We start from the raw sequence: 20452 nt of genomic DNA on the forward strand, positions 1-20452 counted from the left end.
AAAATACTTCCTACAGAAAAGCTGGCAAGATGACAAGCTATAAGAGCACAACTGTGCTAGGAGATGGAACTTGTTATGGCCTAAAATGACAGGGATATCTGATTTGTGTAGGGATACATTTTTGCACTGTCACGAACCTGAATCCACAGGATTATTGGCCACATGTTGGCCTTTCACTGAAATTAATGAAATAATAATTTAGTATTTGGTGAAATGGTAGAAAAATAGGGTTCCTATTATATAATGGAAGACGCAATCCTTCAAATGCGTCTCGATTGAACCTGAAAGCACGAAACAGCAAAATAGCAAAATGGCATATAAGCGATTTCTTTCCCTGGGAAAGAAGTCGCTTGGCCGCCTCCATTAATTTGCCAGTTTTGTCACTGTAGTGCAATCTCGGAGTTGCCATATTTAAGTAGGGGGTGTGGGGGGGGGGGCGTAATGTTTTGAAGTTTTTATTTATTTTTTTTTTTTTTGTGGAAAAGAGATGTTTTTCCCCTGGGAAAAAAAATCGCTCTTTCGAGTGTTCGGGATTGTAAGCTTTCGATTACATGGGGTCGATAAATCAGCATTTGCTGGTTTAATATAGACCCGAAAAATACAGAAGAATCTTTCCCTCCACCAAGGGGCGATCATATCCATTAGCAATTTCCCTGTGTTTTGCTGAATTGAGCAGAAATTGAGGGGAGCGATAACACATTCTTCAGAGTGGTAAACAGTTCACTCTCAAGGTCAACAGATTCCTAAAAGACCCTGACCAGATAGGTCTATCACATCCTCAATGACCCAGTCCAGATAGGTTTCTGATATTCCCAGCTCTAAAAAATGACTGAAATTAGTGTTGAGAGATTTTTCCAGCACAGTAAAACTTCCCCACAGATATGAAAAGTTGTGAGAAAGATGCTCTAATTTATGGTTCATAAAAATGCCTGCACTCACCGACTCTCTTTCTTTCTCTCCAGGATGAATGATAGCATATATGAATGACTGTTCACATAACACACAGCCTAGGTGTGTGGCTAGAGTAAGACAGACTCTAATACTGTCTACTATTCTAGCATTAGAGTGCAAGACAAATAGCCCTTATCTCAAGTAGAGTTATGTAAAATATTCCTTTCCTAGAGGCTCCACTTGCTTTGCCTGAGGGAGGAGCCCAAGAAGTCTTCCCAGCTAACCAGCAAAATATTCATCAAAAGGGAGTGAGATGGTTTTGGCTGAAGGGAGGATAATCACACAGTGTGAATGTTGACAATGAGCCACCAATCCAGAGCGTCACAGCAAAAAGTCCGATACCAGCTATTAAGTCTGTGAACATATGAGGATGCTGAAGCCATTAACACCTTACCATTTACTGAAGCACTCTAATGCACATGGAAAAAATAAACAACAGAGACAAATCTTATTGGAGAGAGAATGGTTAAGGAACTGTACGGTATGTAACATACTCAAATTACAGATTTTATTGAATTAAAGGATCAAACTTTTATGAAATGTAAATATTTAATAAAGTGATGAAGTTACTAGGGTTCAGAATAGTTACAAAATCTGAAGTACTCAAATTAATTCTTTAGAAATGAGTGGAAGACATAATATAGTAATATCGCTGAATCCATCCCCAGGAAACACTGGTACAGTCTAAGGGTCGATCTGCGTACCTTTAAATGGGTTAAATCTAAGTAGTATAGGAGGTTGGCTAATGAATCTAGTGATGATAAATTCATATCTTCAGTTAAATCACCAGCTGAAAAGGAAACTGAAAAGTTTAAAAAGAGAAGCAGAGCTTGGGAAACGTTTTTGGGTCATGGGAAGGGTGGTGAAACTAAGGAAATATATCATAGCTTGGACAGTCAGTCAAAAGAGTTTGAAGCATTTGTAACTGCACATTCTGAGAATGAGGCTAATCATGGGGACTGTAGTAACAACCCTGATGTTGAAAATGGGAATGTAAGAGCAGGTTCAGGGTTGGAATAATGGATAAGGTGTTTACCTCACAGACACAAGATACAGGGTTTGATTCTCACCCTTGAGGGGAAATTGGCTAGACTTAAAAAAAAAAAAAAAAAAAAAAGGCCCATGAGGTTTGCTAACCTGGTACCTGCCTTTAAACCTATAAAGCTAGGAAAGTTAACTCAGAAATACTAAGTAACGTTAGTGGTGCGTCAATCCTGGTTATAGGAGATTCAATACTTATGGCTATTAAAAATTATCTGCCTAGGATCGATAAACTCAGGACTATTGCAACTGCTCTCTATGGTGCAAAGATGAAAGATATCAAAAACAGTATTACAAGAATAGTTAAAATAATGTGAGGTTTTCAGTAATTGTGGTTTGTGGAGGAAACAATGACATAGGCAGAAGTAATTCAGAGCTATTGTTGAAAAAAGTACAAAATAATTATGTACTGTGACAAAATAAATGTGAAATTGTTCTTTATGGATATATTCACAGCTCCAAAGCATGACTGAAATGTAAGGGCTGAGGCTAGTATGTTAGAGAGACTTATCAAAAGGCTGATGTTAAAATCAAAAACTAGTTATTTCTGTTTATGGGAATTCATGATCGACAGGAAAGACTTTTTTTGCTAAGGATGGCCTTTAACTCTGTCATACAGCAGATACAACAATGTGTCACAAGTTAAGTTTATTATGGATGTGTTTTGGAAGTGCAGCTGATATCCCTACATGAGGAATGCCTGGACAATCTGTGGATAATATGGGTATCTACCAAAATGCAAGGAGTATGAATATTAAACACGATGAATTTACTCTAATATTAACTTTAGAAAACACTGATGATATTATTATTGAGATCTGGTATAATGAAGTTTTTTTTTACTGAAGTTTTCTGGTTATAAAGAATTTCATAACTTTAGAATAGAGTCTAGAGGGGAGGTGTATCTATTTATGTAAAAACAGTACACTGGAACTTGGTTATTAATAAATCATGATTCTTACAAAATTATTACAGTAACTATTTTCAACTTGTATAAGAAATTAAATATAAATGTTTAATCTATTTCATAAAAACAGGAAGAACATAAAAACTGGACAAATGCACTAAAAAGGTCTGTGGTGGAGATGAACTTTATGCCCAGGGTAACATTAACTTACTCTGAATTGACTGGCAGTATAGTAAAGTTGATAGTATAATGAATAATTATTTTCTTACTTTTCTGCTGGAGGTGTGAACAACTCAGCATGTTTACTAATCAACACGAGGGTGAACTTATCCTAAATATGGTTATTTCTTCTCAGAATGTTAATGTTAATAACGTTATTATTATTACATCTCCACTTGATTCTTCTGACCACTCTGCTGTTAGATGAACTCAGGCTAGAAGCCATTTCTCAAGCAAACATGTATGGCTGCTTGAAAAAAAAATATTACTGCACTGACTGTAACACTATAGGGAAATTCTTATTTTTAACTGAAACAGAAAGGATGACCTTAAGGATCTGTCCACTGAAGAAATGTGGGATAAATTCTAAGAGCAATTGGATGCATTAATACAGAATTTTGTACCTGAAAGGAAAAAAAGGTAGTTTCCCAGATGTTTTCTGACCCTCCTTGGTTTAACTTTAAAATAACCTTAAAATAAATGAATGTCAAAAAAGAAAAGAAATGTGATGGGATATGCAATGTCAAATCCTTCAGAGTCTAAATAAGGCTCTGTATAAAGAATTGGCTTGGGAACTTAGAATAAGATCAGGAAATCCAAGACTAATTATGAACTGGACTTGGATCTGAATGTATAAAACGATCCTAAACTGTTCTACAAATATGTAAGGTAAAGAAATAGTGATGGAACTCCTAATACTAACATCTTGTATGATGGTAGACTAAAAACAGATCCAGGAGTAATGGTAAAAATTGTGTCCAATGTTATGGTGAAGCTGTTGTTGGACATTTTCACTTTAGAGCTTAATTTGCATGATTTTCCCCTTTACTTATAATGGATATAGTTGAGGAAGTGCTGAGCAAAAATGGACATTGTCCCTACACAAGATGGCCTAAATGGTCTTTTTATCATTGTTGGTTTGTTTGGCATAAGCCCCTTTGCCACCTTTGTCTGTGATGGACAGACACACTCAGTAAATCACCCCCTATATAAACTGAATATATGTGCATTACATTTGGGTTGCATGGCTTGGCTTATAAGTGCCCAAGGGCTTGTTAGCCTTGTAAACACCTATGAACCTATAAAAGTTATTCTACAACATATTTTTCAAATATCTCTGAACTGTTGTTTTGAATCTGCTTATTGGAAAGGTGATCTACTGTTTTAATAAACAAAGGTGAAGACAAGTTGAATATTGAGAATTATAGACCAATAAGTTTAACAGCCTCATTGTAAATGTTGTGACAGGGTTCTATTAATTATGCAAAACACACCTGACCATACGTATTTTGATATCCATCAGCATTGCCTTTATATCACGAAGATCTAATACAACTAATTCAATAAAGTTTTTATATGTGCATAGTAGATGCTTTGGATATGGGCTTAGCAGGTGATGTGATCTTTTTGGATCTATCCAAGGCCTTTGATTCTGTACCCCATCATCATATTCTAAAAGGGCTTGGAGAGTCGACCCATTTTTCCATTATGTACGTTATGAAATGGCTATATAGTAGGTTGACCAGTTGGTCATTTTGGGGTTTAGGTCAAGTGATATTTCTATATTTAGGGGAGTCTCCCAGGGCTCAGTGTTGGACCCTTTCCTTTTCCATAGTTTATGGCTGATATCCAGACAGCTGACAGATGTTGGGTTGGAAAGTTTGCAGATGATCTAAAAACAGCAGGGTTATTACTCCTGTGAATGACTAACTTGTACTCCAACACTATTTAAATTCTGTTTTTGAATGGACCCAACTAAATGGCATAAGCTTTAATGAGACAAAAATGTAAAGTGATGTATATGGGAAAGAATAATCATATCTGCTCTTATAGTTCAGATTGTTCAATCATTAAAAATATTTTGTCTTATGATGATCTAGGGATCATACTGGATAATAAACTGAATTTTGAGGGGCAGGTAAATAAAATACTAAAAAAATATATATTCACTTATTAGAACCTCATTAAAAACCTCCTAAGGATGAGGCTGTCACGATTCCAATTTACAAAACAATTATTAGACCAACTGGAATATGGATAAAGGTTTTGTGTTTACTCTGGGACATATAGATGGCTTCTCCTTGAAAAGTGGCATCCAGAATAGCCTGACTTAGCTTATTCTTAAAGGAGGACAGTATCTGCCACATCACCTATTGCAAACATATTCCAGATGTGTCAGCGCTAGCTATAATATCAACGCACCAACAATATAGCACACAATGCATGGGAGTTCATGAAAGAAGCCACTGTAAGGGCCTTTTCCAGGAACTCCTTGACACCAGAATCAGGATGCTGTAAGTTTTTCATACTCTTGTTCAAAAGGAAGGACCAGAAAATAGACAAACAATTCAAGGTCCTGATGCCAGAGTGGCAGAGGAAAATGGCACCTTGCCAGAAACATCTAAAGCTTTACAGTCTATGTGTACATGGGGAGAAACGTACTGTGGCCTCCAAAACCTATGTAGAACAACAGAAATTATAAAGGAATGAGCCCCAGTATGCTTAAACAGGATGCCATGCTACATAACTTGAAGTTTGCGGAGGACGCCAACCTTATTTAGAAACCAAGAGAGCAAAGCCTGGATGCATTCAGTCTGCAAAAAGAGCATATCTCAGGACTGTAACTACTGAGGGGACAGACAGCAAAAGCTGTGTCAGCACGTAACCTGCAGAGTTAAGCATAAGGATCCCTGCTACAGTATAATTTAAAGGAAAGATAATTACATTACAGGCACATGTCAAACAACCCAACAAAACTCCAAACCTTTGTATGTCCAACCATCTGACCTAATTTCTAGAGTCTGGATGGGTGTTTGTTTATTTTAATTTGATAACCCGGGCAGATCAAAAATTTATACAAACAGTGCAGAAGAGAACATTGGAACAAACAAAAATATACTCAAGAACTTGCAAGACTGTAAATAAATGACAATTAAGACAAGTTACAAACATATACAGTTAAAACAACTTACAAAACATACATGGATATGTAGATATTCACATTCTTAAAATTTGTTGTATAAAAGGTCAATTACAACACTGACTAAAATAGAACATGAATTCATTTTAAACGCTTCATTTACAATACATACGTGTATAAATATATATACATGTATACATGTAGAAAGTACTTTTGTATCATATGAATGGTAAAAAAAAAATACTTACACATTATATCATGATGTGAACAGAACTTTAGGAAAGACTATTTATTACAGCTGCTACCCCTTGACTTAGTTTCCTACCTGCCATATGCTTGATGTAATAAAGGATACATGTATATATATATATATATATATATATATATATATATATATATATATATATATATGTATATATATATATTTATGTGTGTGTGTGTGCATCTTCAATTCCTTTTTGCTACACTGACTGATTAGAAGTCTATCCACTGGTACATTCAGACAACCTCCACAGCTGTGGTAAATATCCATACTGAACATTTTATTTATTTATTTGTAGAGAATTGTTACACTACAGATGCTGGCTTGAGTAATCTTTTTTCAGTGTGCTTCTGGAGATCTTCCGGAGGCATACAACATTCCTAGGAAAAGATCACCAAGAAGAAGTAGATCTCTAGCCAACATATATCACAGAAGGGTCACCTCCTGCAGTGTTCATTCTGGGCCTAATTCCAAAAGAGCTCCTCTGAATGTAAATCAGGCACAGAAGCAACTGTAGCTGTGCTCCTAGGAGTATGCAAAAGATACCTTCCAAGAATGGAAGCACTTGATTGAAGCAGAACCGGAGGGCAGGGAAAAGGCCAATGAAGGGCCCTAAACTATCAAACTGTGTTCAAGACCAAGTGGTCTTTAATGCACATGATGATCTCCCATTATTTACTAAACCAGCAGAGCAAGTCTAAAACTGTAAGAATGATCTTAGCAGGAAGTAGTGGGAAGGCTTGTTCAATCTTTTTCAACTATTGCTGGAGAACCTTTAGCTAGGGGAGACGATGCAAATGGCTCCTTAAAGTCTAATATCAATCTTAGGAAACAGGACTTCCCTGGGGACATAAGTTTTGATTACAAGCAAGGACTAAAAGCTTAAGCACAGGGAAGTGCAGTGTTTGATCTTCGTGTTTCATTCCCAATGATAAATACCAGGGTGGTGGCTTTTCCAGTCTCTCTTATGGTCATCCATAGGTAACATGGAAGCCTGAACTCTCATGAGAAAATGAAAATTGAGTACCAGTGAGGACTCAGAGGTTGACACTAAAGTGATTTTTTTTTTTTACAAATGGAAAACATCTTAGCCACAGGCAAACGACCTCCTACTTTGGTCCAGGAATGTATGAGGGATTCTCCTGCCAGTCCTTGCACTGGCCATTCTCCACTGCTGCCAAACTACAGGCCCAGAGAAAGGCTGGAAACATCTCAAAACAGCAACTACAAATGGCCAGGTTGAAGGACTAGTTCTTTTGGCAAGTTCTGGCATTATGCCTCTTGGGTCTTTATTCATGATCTTATAACCAGAGAAACGCTTTGTAGCTTTATTTACTTAAATACTGTAAAATGATTATTTCCAACTAGGCACTTAAGCATGGCATCTATGCTGTGAAAACAGCAAAAAAGAACTGATGAACATATAACAAGTGGCCTCCTCAAAGTCAAAGTCTAGCTCAGTAACACCAATGTGTGCACTAAATGAGGTATGCATGCCTCCAAGCATGGAAGCTTGAGATCTTAAATAAAATATAAAATATGGGTTTCTCAAGAATAAAAATTCCAGGTAACCACAGAACTTGAATTAAGTTCTAGTTAACTAGAGTTAAATAAAGCTTTGATAGTTCATTCAAAAGAGCAAGGTGAAAGCCAGATAAAAGCTTTGCAACATTCACTAACATAGCATCTGGGAGGTGATTACAGTCCAGATTGCTATACACACCAATGGTTAAAGTGAACAGAGCAGTGAGTGTGTTGTGGCTGGGGTAAAAATCAGCTTTTCCCAAATAAATGAAAGTTATGCACCTACCATAACAGATCAGTGTTGTCTTGTTTTCGTCCAGTTCAACCTTTGATATTAGGTAGTAGCCGACCTCGGAACCTTTTAGATGTTGTGAATCCAGAGCTCTGACTCCTCCCCTACCCATAAAGCCCTCTGTTCCCCAAAATACCACAGACTGAGTTTCCCTGCTCATAACAAGAACATTATTCAACAATCATCATAAATAGGTTAGCCTACAACATGGAGAAAGAAGTGGCCATAAAAGAGAAACAGAAATCAAGGGCTGTGTAATGACAAGGTTCCTGGTAAGGCCCAACCATTCAAAAAAGGAACACTTGGTGATAATTTCGGAAGTGGGATTGAGGGACAGATGTTGAACCATATGAAAGTGAGCAACACGGAACTGTCATTATGGTAAATACATAACTTCAATATCCGACGTTGTTTGCTTTTATCCAATTCAGCCTTTGGGACAGATTCCCAAGATACCAAAACGCTTGGGATGTATCAAGCAAGGATATTCCTACGAATGGTAGAGCCAAAAGATGTATGGGATCTAGACTGTACATCCAGCTTGTAGTGAGACACAAACATTTGAAAAGCAGACCAAGTAGCAGCATCACAACTCTAATCGACAGGAACTATGTGTATGAATGCAGTAGAGATAGCTACTGATCTTGCAGAATGAGCCTTTTGTTTTTTATGTAAGGATAGTTCCAACTTGTTGTAGACAAAGATTATACATTCAGAAAGCCACCTAGATAGAGTGACCTTAGCTTTAGAGAAGGCAGCACACAGATGATCAGATTTCCTAATATCCTTAGTCCAATGTAAATAAAATCCGAGTTGTCTATGAACATCTAGGAAATGTAAACTGCAGTCTCCTTTACTAGAAAAGTCTGGAAAAAATACTGACAGATTGATGGTCTGATTAAGGTTCATTTCAGATGCCACTTTCCGAAGGAAAGGGGAATTCACTCTCAAGCAAAGTGTCCCTATGGAAGATCACGTATAGAGGTTTACATGACAGTGCTTGCAACTCAGAAATTCTCCTTGTAGAAGTAACAGCCACCAGAAAAATGTTTTTTCAAGAAAGGACTTTTAAATCTACTGAGGCTACTGGTACAAAAGGAGCCAGAGTTAAGGCCTGCAGCATGACAGTAATGTTTGTGGAGAAACTGGATCCCTGACAGTAGGGTTTCAATAAGAAGGCTCCCTTCAGAAAGGCCTAAGAAATTAATGATGCAGTTGAGTTTCCCACATTTAGGGAAATCACAGGGGTCAACCCAACTGAAGTGTGCAATGGAAGAGCCTCGCCCTGGGGAAACCACCTTCTTGACTGTAGTATTCCTACTGCCAGGTAAATCTTTAGTGAAGCAATAAAGTTCTGATTGTGTCCAATATGGAAAATGGAAATGGCTGCTAAATGAACCTTGACTGTTGAAAAACTGGAGCCTTTTTTCTAGTACTTTACTTTTGTGATGCTGACAGAATGTGAACCACTGAAGACTGGGTTGCCTGGGTTCTCTAGCCACCATTTGAAATAGAAGAACCATGTGGTTACCTTCAAGGTCTTTAGATCTAGAAGAGGCTGCCTGGATGGATGACTCAGGAGGTCTGGATGGTAGCCCAATGTCCACAGTGGATGTACTAAATGAGACCAGAGAAAGGGGAACCAAACTTGCTAGGGCAAAAAAAGGGGCAATGAGGATTACTCTGGCCTTGCACCTTCTGGCTTTCAGAATAAATTTCATCATCAATGATACTGGGAGAAAGGCATGCAATAGATCCGGCGACCAATTGTGCATCCAAAAGAGAATCCCTTGGTGACTGACCCTGTGGAGGGATCAGGGCAAAGTAATTATTACACTTGCTATTTAGGTATAAAGCAAAGGAAATCACTGCAGGGTTGGCCTCAGTGACTGGAAATTTGCATTACCACCACTTGGTTGAGAGAACACTTGTGAGATCAAAAGAATGAACCTGCTCAAATTGTCTGTTAAGAACACTGAATTTCCTGGGACGTCCATTATTATGAGAAAGCCAAGGGGAAGACATCACTGTTTGCCACAATCTCATGACTTCCCAGCAAAGTGGATAAGAGTAGGTTCCTTCTTGCTTGATGATGTACCAGACTACTACCATGCTCGTAAGTTCATATGTAGGTACTAGGCTATCTGCCTGAAGGCATTTATAAGCCTATATGGAATGTGTTGGCTTTCGCTGCCCCCTTAGATTAGTTCCTTGTGCCGCTGTCCAACAGAGCCATTGAAGCGATCCCTGGGGTAAACTTTCTGTTTCCCATCCATTTGTCAAGGTTTCTCTTGAAGAGGGTTAGCGAAGAGCTCTGCCTAATGTAGATTGGAATCTTGTTCCAGAGCATGGGAAGTCTCTGGGACAGAGTCCCATCTGTATACAAATTACACCCTCAGGGAGTGAGTCCTGAAAAGTTTGCAATGCAAGTAGGACTGCTCTCATCTGCAAGATACTGATTGTGAAGAGTGGCCTCCATGTGTAACTAAGAACCTTGGACCATCTTCCCTTTGAAATCCCATATCACAGGAGGACAACATTTCTGTTTTTTGTAGCCACTGGAAGTGATGGAAAGAATGGTCAGCCATTCCACACCACTGGGGAGTTCAACCAACACCTGATGTGAGTCCTGCAAATGGATGGCAGGAACATTTGAACACATAGTGGATGCCATATCTGGGAACCAATGAAATGATAGTGTCCACTGAACTGAAAAACTGTCATGTCGTACCTTGATAGGGGAACTAATGTGATCACTGAAGCCATCAACCTTAGCAACCGGAGAAAGAGTCTTGTAGGAGGAGGGGAATGTTGAACTTAATGAACTGCCTGATGCAAAGACAATACCATGGACTCTGGAGTTTGGCTATTTGACTGACTGTGGCATCCAATGAACACTATCTGTTACACAGGTGTCAAATGACTCTTTGCTTGATAGACTGTAATTCCCAATTGTTAGGCAAGTTGGAACAAGAAGTCCTGCTGTTGTACCAGAAGATCCCTAGTTGGAGATATGAGGAGCCAATTGCCTAAACAAGGAAACAACCAAAACCCTCACAGTCTAAGATGTGCTGCTACCACTGCCATGCATTTGGTAAACACCCGGGGAGCTGTGGAGAGACCAAAGGGCAGTGCCTTGAATTGAACGTGATTAGCTTCCAGCCAGAAATGGAGAAATCTCCTGGACTGCTCACTATCTTGATATGATAGTAAGTTTCCTGGAGATCTTTAGAGCACATCCTGTCATCTCTTCACAGCGAAGGTAGACTGGGCAGAACTGTGACCGTCCTGAACCTTGCCTGTTTTACAAACCGATTGAGGTGACTTAAGTCGAAAACTGTCCTGAAGTCGTCCTCTTTTTTTTTTTTTTTTTGAAGTATAAAGAACCTGGAATAAACTTCAGATGCTAACTGGTCTGAGGGGACCTGATGGATGACTCTTTTTCTAGTAGCTTTCTTATGTCTGCTGCCACTAATTCCATCTGACTGGGTGATATGTTTATTTATTTAACATTTGTTTACTGGGAAAGCCCGACTTGGAACAATGCCAGTTTTCAGCGGAGGCCTGGGGAGAAATGCTCCAGATGCATGTTTTTGTAACGTGGGAGGAAACTGGAGTACCTGGAGAAAACTCACACGAACGCAGGGAGGACATGCAGACTTGTTGGGAATCATCCTCTTTTTCTGAAGAGGGAAAACAAAGTGAACAGTAGAGCCTCTGGTGATTATCCTCAACATCTATGTATCTTATGTGATGGCCTGCCAGGCTTGAGTGTGCAGGGCTATGCACCCCAACTGCCTTCAGCATGTGGCACTTGGGCAATCCTTCAGGAGCACTGATAGATTTCTCAGTGAAAGGACTGTGAAAAAGTACAGTTTTGTACCTACCATAAATGTAGATGTTCGAAGATCCACATTGCTGCAGTCCTAACACTTGGGTAGTCCGCTGTCCCAGTCGGCCCGAATACCAAAGTATAAGGCTGACGTCGGTCAAGGCGCATTTGTCTGACATCAGGACGTCAGGGTACAAATGCGCATGACCGACGTCATATCCTCAGTCTTTTCTTGCCCCAGATGTCAGAAGACCCTAAAAAGATAAGGCCAAAACCAAAAAACACCAAAACACTCCTGTACCCAAAATATGTACAATATATACAAATTTACAAAAAATAGAACCTCACCCACACAACCACCCCTAAACACAGAGGGAAGGAGGGAGGAATTGGACTGCAGCAATGTGGATCTTCGAACATCTACATTTATGGTAGGTACAAAACTGTACTATGTTCTTCATCTCACATTGCTGCAGTCCTAACACTTGGGTAGAATCCCAAAGCAGAGGTAAGGGAGGATGGCTAAACTATAATGAAGCAGGAGCTGCCAAAATGCCCTGCAACACAGCAGTGGCAAAACCAGCCCTGGACTTAGAAGAGAGAGGAAGGTTGTAATGCTTGGAGAAAGTATGCACTGAACTCCAAGTAGCTGCCTCCAAAATATCCTTAGTTGCCACCCCCCTTAGAAATGCTGTTAAAGTGGCAGTAGCCCTAGTGGAATGAGGCCTAATCCCAGCTGGAATCTCCTTGCCATGATGGGAGTAACAGAATGCAATGCAAAACCCAATCCACTTAGATATAGTTTGTTTTGACACAGGCTTGCCCTGAGAACTCAAAGCAAAAGAAACAAACAACTGCTGAGACTGCCTAAAATCCCTAGTCCTGCTTAAATAATAACGCAACTGCCTGTGTACATCTAAAGTGTGCAAAATCTTTTCCCCTATTTTGGGGATCTGCATAAAAAGTAGGCAAATGAATAGTTTGGTTTAAAGCCACACTAGAAACCACCTTAGGCATAAATGAAGGATTAGTGCGTAATGATACCCTATCCTTATGAAAAATCAAAAAAGGCTCCACCGCCATAAGGGCCTGCAATTCAGAAACCCTTCTTGCAGAAGTAATGGCCAACAAAAAAGCAGTCTTCCATGACAAGTATTTCAACTCAGCAGTAGCCGCAGGCTCAAAAGGTTGTAGAGTAAGTTTCTCCAACACAAAATTGAGGTCCCAAGCAGGAGTAGGAGCTCTACGTGGGGGTCTTATATTCTTTGCCCCTCTAAGAAATTGCTTGAACAAAGGATGAGAAAACAATGGTGGGTCACAATCATAGTGAGCTGAAATTGCTGCAGCATGAATCTTAATGGAAGAGAAAGACAAACCTTTGTCTAATAGCTCAGTAAGATATTGAAGAGCCACACTCAAATTAGGCTCAGAAACATCCAAATCCTTTGCTGCACTCCAAAATAAAAATCTCTTCCATTTTTCTGCATACACTTTACGTGTACTAGGTCTTCTAGCTTCCATAATCACATTCAAAACTTGTTGAGGAAGTTGAGACCTGCTGTGGTTCAAAACAGAATATGCCAGGCTGTTAGATGGAGAGTGAAGCTTGACAATGAGTAGATGACCGTCCCTCTGAGACAAAAGGTGTGGAATTAAAGGTAAAGGCCATGGAGGCTTTCTTACCAGATTCCTCAGTAATGGGTACCAGTGTTGCCGAGGCCAATCTGGAGCTATCAAAATCATCCTTGGCTTGTCTTGTCTGACCTTTAGGAGTACCTTTGGGAGGAGAGGCAGAGCTGGAAAGGCATACACATGAAGATTTTCCCAACTGAACGAAAGAGCATCCACTTTCCAAGTTGTGTGATGAAAACTTTTCGTGCAAAACTTTGGCAGCTGGTGGTTTAATGGAGAAGCGAACAGATCTATGTCTGGAGTTCCCCATGACACTGTCAATTTTTGAAATACATGAAGATCCAGTTTCCACTCGTGGGGATCCATGATTTGCCTGCTTAACACATCTGCTAGGGAGTTCTGTGCTCCTGGCAGAAACCTTGCCTGAAGAGTAAGCTGCAAGCTGAGCGCAGTCTCCCACAAAATCATTGCTTGCCTGCATAGAGGATAAGAATGTGTTCCCCCTTGCTTGTTGATGTACCACATGACAGTTGTGTTGTCTGTTAGAATCAACACCTGCCCTGGAAGAAGTAACTCCTTGAAAGCCATCAATGCAAACTGGACTGCTAACATCTCCTTCATGTTGATATGTAGATGCTGTAGTCTGGCAGGCCACTTGTCTTGTATCCACTTTCCATTCAGATGAGCTCCCAAGCTATGTCTGAGGCATCTGTCGTTAGAATCTGACTCGCCTCTGGCCGGGTCACAGAGAGTCCCTTGTTTAGGTGACATTCCTGAGCCCACCACAAAAATTCCTTTTGAATGCAAGGTATTATTTGAATGACAGTGTCCAGATCCTGGCAGTGCTGTGTCCATACATTTTTGAGATACCATTGTAGCTTCCTCATATGCAGTTTGGCATTGGGAAGCACCAGAATACAAGATGCCATGAACCCTAATGCTTGAAGGACTGTCCTTGCAGTCAGCACGGACTGATGAGATAGTTGATGGAAGTAAAGGGATAGACTCTTTTGTTTGTCCGGGGTTAAAAAGGCCATCTGGGCTGCTGTATTCAGTCTCACACCCAGAAAGCACATGTCTTGAGAGGGTACTAGACTGGACTTTATTTCGTTCACAGAATACCCCAGGCATCTTAGCACTGCTATCACATATTCCAGATGCTGAAGAAGCTCGTCCTTTTCTTGAGCCAGAATCAGACAGTCGTCCAAGTAAGGATAGATTTGTATTCCTTTTAGCCTGAAAAAGGCTACAACTGGAGCCAGAACTTTTGTGAATACTCTGGCCGCAGTAGATAAGCCAAAGGGGAATGCAGAGAACTGATAACCGGAATTTCCAGCTCGGAAACGCAGATACTTCCTGCAACTGAGTCTGATAGGCACATGAAGGTAAGCCTCCTTGAGATCTAAAGTTACCATCCAGTGATCTTTGCCCAGCAGAGGTAAAAGCTGTTGTAACGTCAACATTTTGAACTTGGGAATGTCCAAATAAGTGTTGAGGATAGACAAATCCAAAATTGGTCTCCACGTGTTCCCCTTTTTTGGTACTAGGAACAGGCGAGAATAAAACCCTAGGCCCCTTTCTGGCACAGGAACCGGCTGAATGGCCCCTATCTGGAGCAACAGAGAAATTTGCTTGTGAGCCTCTTTTCTTTGTATAGGAGGAATGTCTGGCATGCCTTTGAAAGGAGGCAAGGTATGGAAATAAAACCTGTAACCGTGGTGAACGATATCCAATACCCATCTGTCTTGGGTAATAACACTCCAATTTTCTTTGAAAAGTGCCAGCCTTCCTCCCAAAGGAGCTGCCAGACGAGAAGGCTCTGGCAGCTGAAAAGGCAAGTCATTGGGTCTGCTTACGAAAGGACTGACCCCTGCCCTCACCAGAAGACTGGGCAGGCGAACTGCCTGCTCTAGGCCTAAAAGAACCTTGAGCTCTGCCCCTACCACGTCTAGATCTACCCCTAGACTGAGAATCATAAGAAGGATAAGTCCACCCCTTAGTAGGCCAATTTCTACTAAACTTTGGAGGCTGAACCTGCAAAAATCTTTAACAGTCTGCATAGACTTAGCCTTGTCCTCCATTTTCTTTAAAACTGCGTCCACAGGCACCAAATAACACATCAGATTGTAAAGGAGCATCTAAAATCCTTGTCTTTACATGTTCAGCTAAATTCTGATCCCTGAGCCAGGCGTGCCTGCGAAGAACAGAACCAGTGGCTGCCACCCTCGAAGAGGCCTGTACAGCATCAAAACCACATTGCAAGGAATGCTTACCCACCTGTTCAGAAACATGAACTAAATCCTGCAACTCTTTACACTCAATACCTTCCGCCAGAGCATCTACCTTAGACTTCAATTGTGAAAGGAGATAATTTTGGTATTTCAACATGTGAAACTGGCAATTCAAAGCCCTCATGGCTAAAGTGGAAGAAGTATACACCTTTTTCCCCCATCTATCCAAAGCCCTTGCCTCTTTATCAGAAGGAACAGGATTTTTAACAACAGAAGCCTTAACACCTTTAGGGCCCTGAGAAACAGTTTCTGGGTCTGCCCTAGGACTCTTAAAAGATACTTATGAGCTTCAGGCACCCTATAATACCTGTCCGGTTTAACTGGGGCAGGAGGCAAAGAATCAGGGTTCAGGAAGCCTCTGCAAAAACATCCTCTACCACATCCAGAACAGGAGGTATAGCTAAAGGCCTATGCTGGGGTAGAAACAAAATTCCCTAAGCCTTTTCCTAGAATCAGAGAAATCTTGACCTTCCCATTTAAAATGCTCCCTCATGGAATGAAGAGTCTCTGAAAAGAAAAATCTTCAGGAGGAGAAGCAAGGTGTAGAGTCATCTACATCAGAATCAGAATAAGGAGGATACTCCTGCAAGTCTTCAGCCGAAGACTCAGAAGCATCCGAACACTGCTCAAAACTCTCAAGCTCAGGTTCCACCCTAGGCCTCTTATCAGGGGGGGGGTAAAGAACCTCTAATCATAGTAATCAAATCTTCTGCCATTTTAAGCATATGTTTCTTAGGCAGAGACCCTGAAGAACTAGGGGAGACCCCCACTGAAGTTAACCCTGGCCTGCCTCTAGAAGGAGCCTTGGAAACAGAAGGGGAGGGCCTAACCACCTTAGGAAGGGAGGGGAGAACAGCTACCTGAGAAGCCCCTTCAGCCTGGCCTACCTCCTGAGAGGACACATCTTGTAACAGTAAAGTCTCTCCCTGAGAATCCAAAGGAACTTCTGGTAGAACCACCGGCTCCACCGAGCCCTCTAAAGAACCGACGTCCGGGACAGACGGTTCTTCCACCCTAGGCTTCGCTGCTTTGTCCTTGCGCTTTTTAGACAAAGCGGGCGTCGGAGCATCCGACGGCATGTTGTAATTACAACGCTTCCCAAAAACTAACCTGGCACAATCTAATCTCCTCTTAATAGTGCGTTAGTTAAATCTAGCACAAGAGCGACAGCCAACAACGTCGTGCTCAGGCCCTAAGCAAGGTATACACAATGTATGGTAATCTCTATGAGGTATCTGTTTCCCACAAGAAATACAGTTATTCACTTTTTCTGACATCCGGTTAAATACTGAGGCAAGAAAAAACCAAAATATTCCCCAACGGGGTACTTAGCCAACTTTGATTCGGTCTGAAACTCCGACTTCAGAAAATTTCAGAACGCCAACCTGCACTCGCAAAACTGCTTCTGCATCGGACCATGCGGCAAAAAAGACTGAGGATATGACGTCGGTCATGCGCATTTGTACCCTGACGTCCTGATGTCAGACAAATGCGCCTTGACCGACGTCAGCCTTATACTTTGGTATTCGGGCCGACTGGGACAGCGGACTACCCAAGTGTTAGGACTGCAGCAATGTGAGATGAAGAACATCTATGATTCTGTAGTCCACCTCTGCCTCTCTGGTAATGTCCATTGAAAATACCCCCCCCCCCCACCTGCCCCTGGAATGTCTGTCCACAGAAGCTTCTTGGTTAAAACTCTGGTACCTTCTGAACCACTTCTCCGTCCCCCATTTATGTTCCTAGAGAAGGTCTTTTGAGGGGTGGAAAATCAGATTCCAGTAGCAAACAGGGTCTTACCATCTTGCTTGCCCCTGGTAAGTGTCTCCTTAAACTTTGGTCTGAGCAGCATAAAGTTACCAAAGGGGGCATTAATGAAGGACATCTTAAAGCCTTCCACAAAGTCACACAACAGCATCAAAGCATACCAGTGGATGGCTAATGCAAATGGTTGCTGTACTATCAGCTGCATTACAAAACAGATGCATGGATACATTTTGTACCATCAGCTGCATTACAAAACAGATGCATGGATACATTTTGTACTATCAGCTGCATTACAAAACAGATGTATGGATACATTGGATATCAACTGCAGGGTAGACAAATTGGGACTCCACTGTTTTCTGGATGTCCGTCACTAAGTTACCAGACAGGGGCTTGGTAAGGCCCTTGATCCAATCCCTCTGAAAATGTGTCATATGACCAAGACTGTTCAGTACTCTGAGTGCAAAAGTCTGTGATGCACATGTCTTTTTCCTAAACCTGTCCAACACCCCTGACTCCCTGTCAGGGGGATGGACAGATGTCCTCTTTTCAGACAGTTCCTTCTTTGTGGCGGCTGCCACAACAATGGCATCTACCGGGGGACTCTTGCTTCAATGCATTTTGCTCTTTGGGGTGACCAGGAACTTGTTAAATTTCCTTAGGATTTGCTTCACCACATTAGGATCCTTCCATGCCCACTGCACCACCAGATCTACGAGGTAATCATGGGGTGGTATCACCCAAGAATAGCTGGCCCCAAAAGCCTCAAGGAACACAGACTCCTCAGGAGAGGATATAACTGTGGACCAACCCCTTTGTTGTTTCATCAGTTCTAGAAAATCACCAAAGGTGATGTCTTCCAGAGGGGATTGCGGGGACCTTTCTCCATCATCCAAGTCTGTCTTCTGTGACTGACTTTGCAGAGGAGTCCAAATGTCTTATCTTACACATCTGTTTCTAGAACCCTGTACTTGTTTGGGCTTCTGGAAAAGGGTCAGAATCAGACTGGGAACTAACATAACAATCAGACGTAAGACTGAGCAAGGCTAACTATTCCAGTCGATCATGATGTGTTGAGTCAGAGGGCAGTATCCAATAAGGGCTGGGATCGAACCAAGCATAACAAAGACAGCTCTTTTCTTCATTCTAGCAAAAACCCTTTGAAATACCTCAAAAGCAAAGGCTGTAATTGGAACTGAAGAGAGACCCCTCTGATCTGAAGGAGAGATCTTTGGAACATCTTCTGCTCCAATCTGTCGCAACTCTGAATCTGACAATGGAGCTGAGCTATTGAGTGCTGATGTTCTGCAGATAAGAGATGGATCTAAAAGCTTCAGAACTGACTCAACCCTTTTGAGTCTTGGCATGGAGGCTTCTCATCTGAGACTCGTCCTATTCTAACAAAATTGGAATCAAGATAGTAATGGATACTGTTGAAGTTGAGAGGACTATCATTTCTGACGTGGGTGCTCGGGGGAGTCTTGGACCCAAGGGAAACTGTATCTGAAATTAAGACTGGAACTGGAGAAACCAATGGAGGGCTTGCTGGGCCAGTACCTGATGCACCAGAAGGGGATGGCACTAACAGCACTCCTAGTCGGATGTGCATCAGTAGGAGTCTCCACATCATCCTGTTGATGTCCACTTCAGTAAGGCACTGGAGGGATAGATTCCTGTCCCAGAGACTTCTTATACTCTGGAACAAGCTACCCATCTATGTCAAGCAAAGTTCCTCATTAGCACTCCAAGAAAAATCTTGATGAGTGGATGGGAAATAGGAAATACACCCCGGGGATCACTTCTGTGGATCTGCTCGACAGAGGCACAGGAAATTAACTTTCTTGGGTGGTGTAAGCCAGGGAACCTTGCTGGCTAGGCTTACTTAGGCCCTTGGGCCAATAGCCTAGTACCTACCTATCAACCTCCAAGAATGGAATGGCTTTGAAGACAAAGCCACCAAAGGTAATCTAGAGGAACACCTCTCCTGTAAGAATGAGAAATGGAGGCTAGGACTCACCCACTCTGGTGAGAAGCATGGAGAAGGCATTGGTGAATGGATCTGTCTGTCTCTGTGTTTTCAGTGTTGGACCCTAGAGCTCTGATGGATTTGGAGACAATTTTCTGGACTTTTTCTTTTTGGTGTCTCTCTCTCCTCAGGCTTGTCTTTGTCCTTCGTGGGTTTTGGTTCATCTAGTCTCTTGGCTGGGAAGAAGATAAAGACTGAACCACAGTTCCTGCTTGGGTGGGTCGCAACCCTTTAAAACCAATTTGTCCCTACAGCCTTGCAGTGTCCTAGTTCCAAAGGAGATGCAAGCCTCACAGTCCAAATCCAAATGCGCTACCCACAGGCAGTACACGAAAAAGAGAGAGTAAGGGTCCTGCGGCGGAATTTTGTGGCCGCAGGCCAAACACTTTTTAAAGCTTGGAACCTTGTCTGCCATTGCCAGAGGAAAGAACTTTCTTTACAAAATCCTAAACAGGATTATACATGACCACTAAACTAAGCTTAAAATTACAATGAGTATACAAAGGCAGCTAACAGCAAACTACAATATCAGGAAGAACTAGAAGTAAGAATTCAACTAAAATTAATAAACTTTTTTTAATACATAGGAAGGAAAGATAGGAAAAAGTAGTAGGAAGCAATATGCTAAAAATGAGAAGTTATGTACCTACCATAACGTTCCATGTTAGTTGTCTTCTCTCGCCTTCTTTCTTGCTTGATGGGTTCAGAGCCGATCCTCGGGTCCGACTCGGCACTTTGCTAAGCTCAAGAGTCATTTTTACCAGCTCGAGGCAGCCCCATATCCCATG

General features: G+C 41.4%; 1 protein-coding gene and 1 non-coding gene across 2 annotated transcripts in view; both read right to left on the reverse strand.

Moving 5' to 3' along the window:
* Positions 1-20452, reverse strand: part of ZC3H7B (zinc finger CCCH-type containing 7B) — a 1999702-nt gene that overhangs the window by 81402 nt on the left and 1897848 nt on the right. The window lies entirely within an intron of this gene.
* On the reverse strand, positions 9291-9451 carry LOC122816885. The gene has a single exon (XR_006367116.1). It is a non-coding gene; the product is annotated as a U1 spliceosomal RNA (small nuclear RNA).

This window comes from Protopterus annectens, chromosome 1.part1 (assembly GCF_019279795.1).
Source record: "Protopterus annectens isolate FY-2018-M chromosome 1.part1, PAN1.0, whole genome shotgun sequence".
Lineage (NCBI taxonomy): Eukaryota > Metazoa > Chordata > Ceratodontiformes > Protopteridae > Protopterus > Protopterus annectens.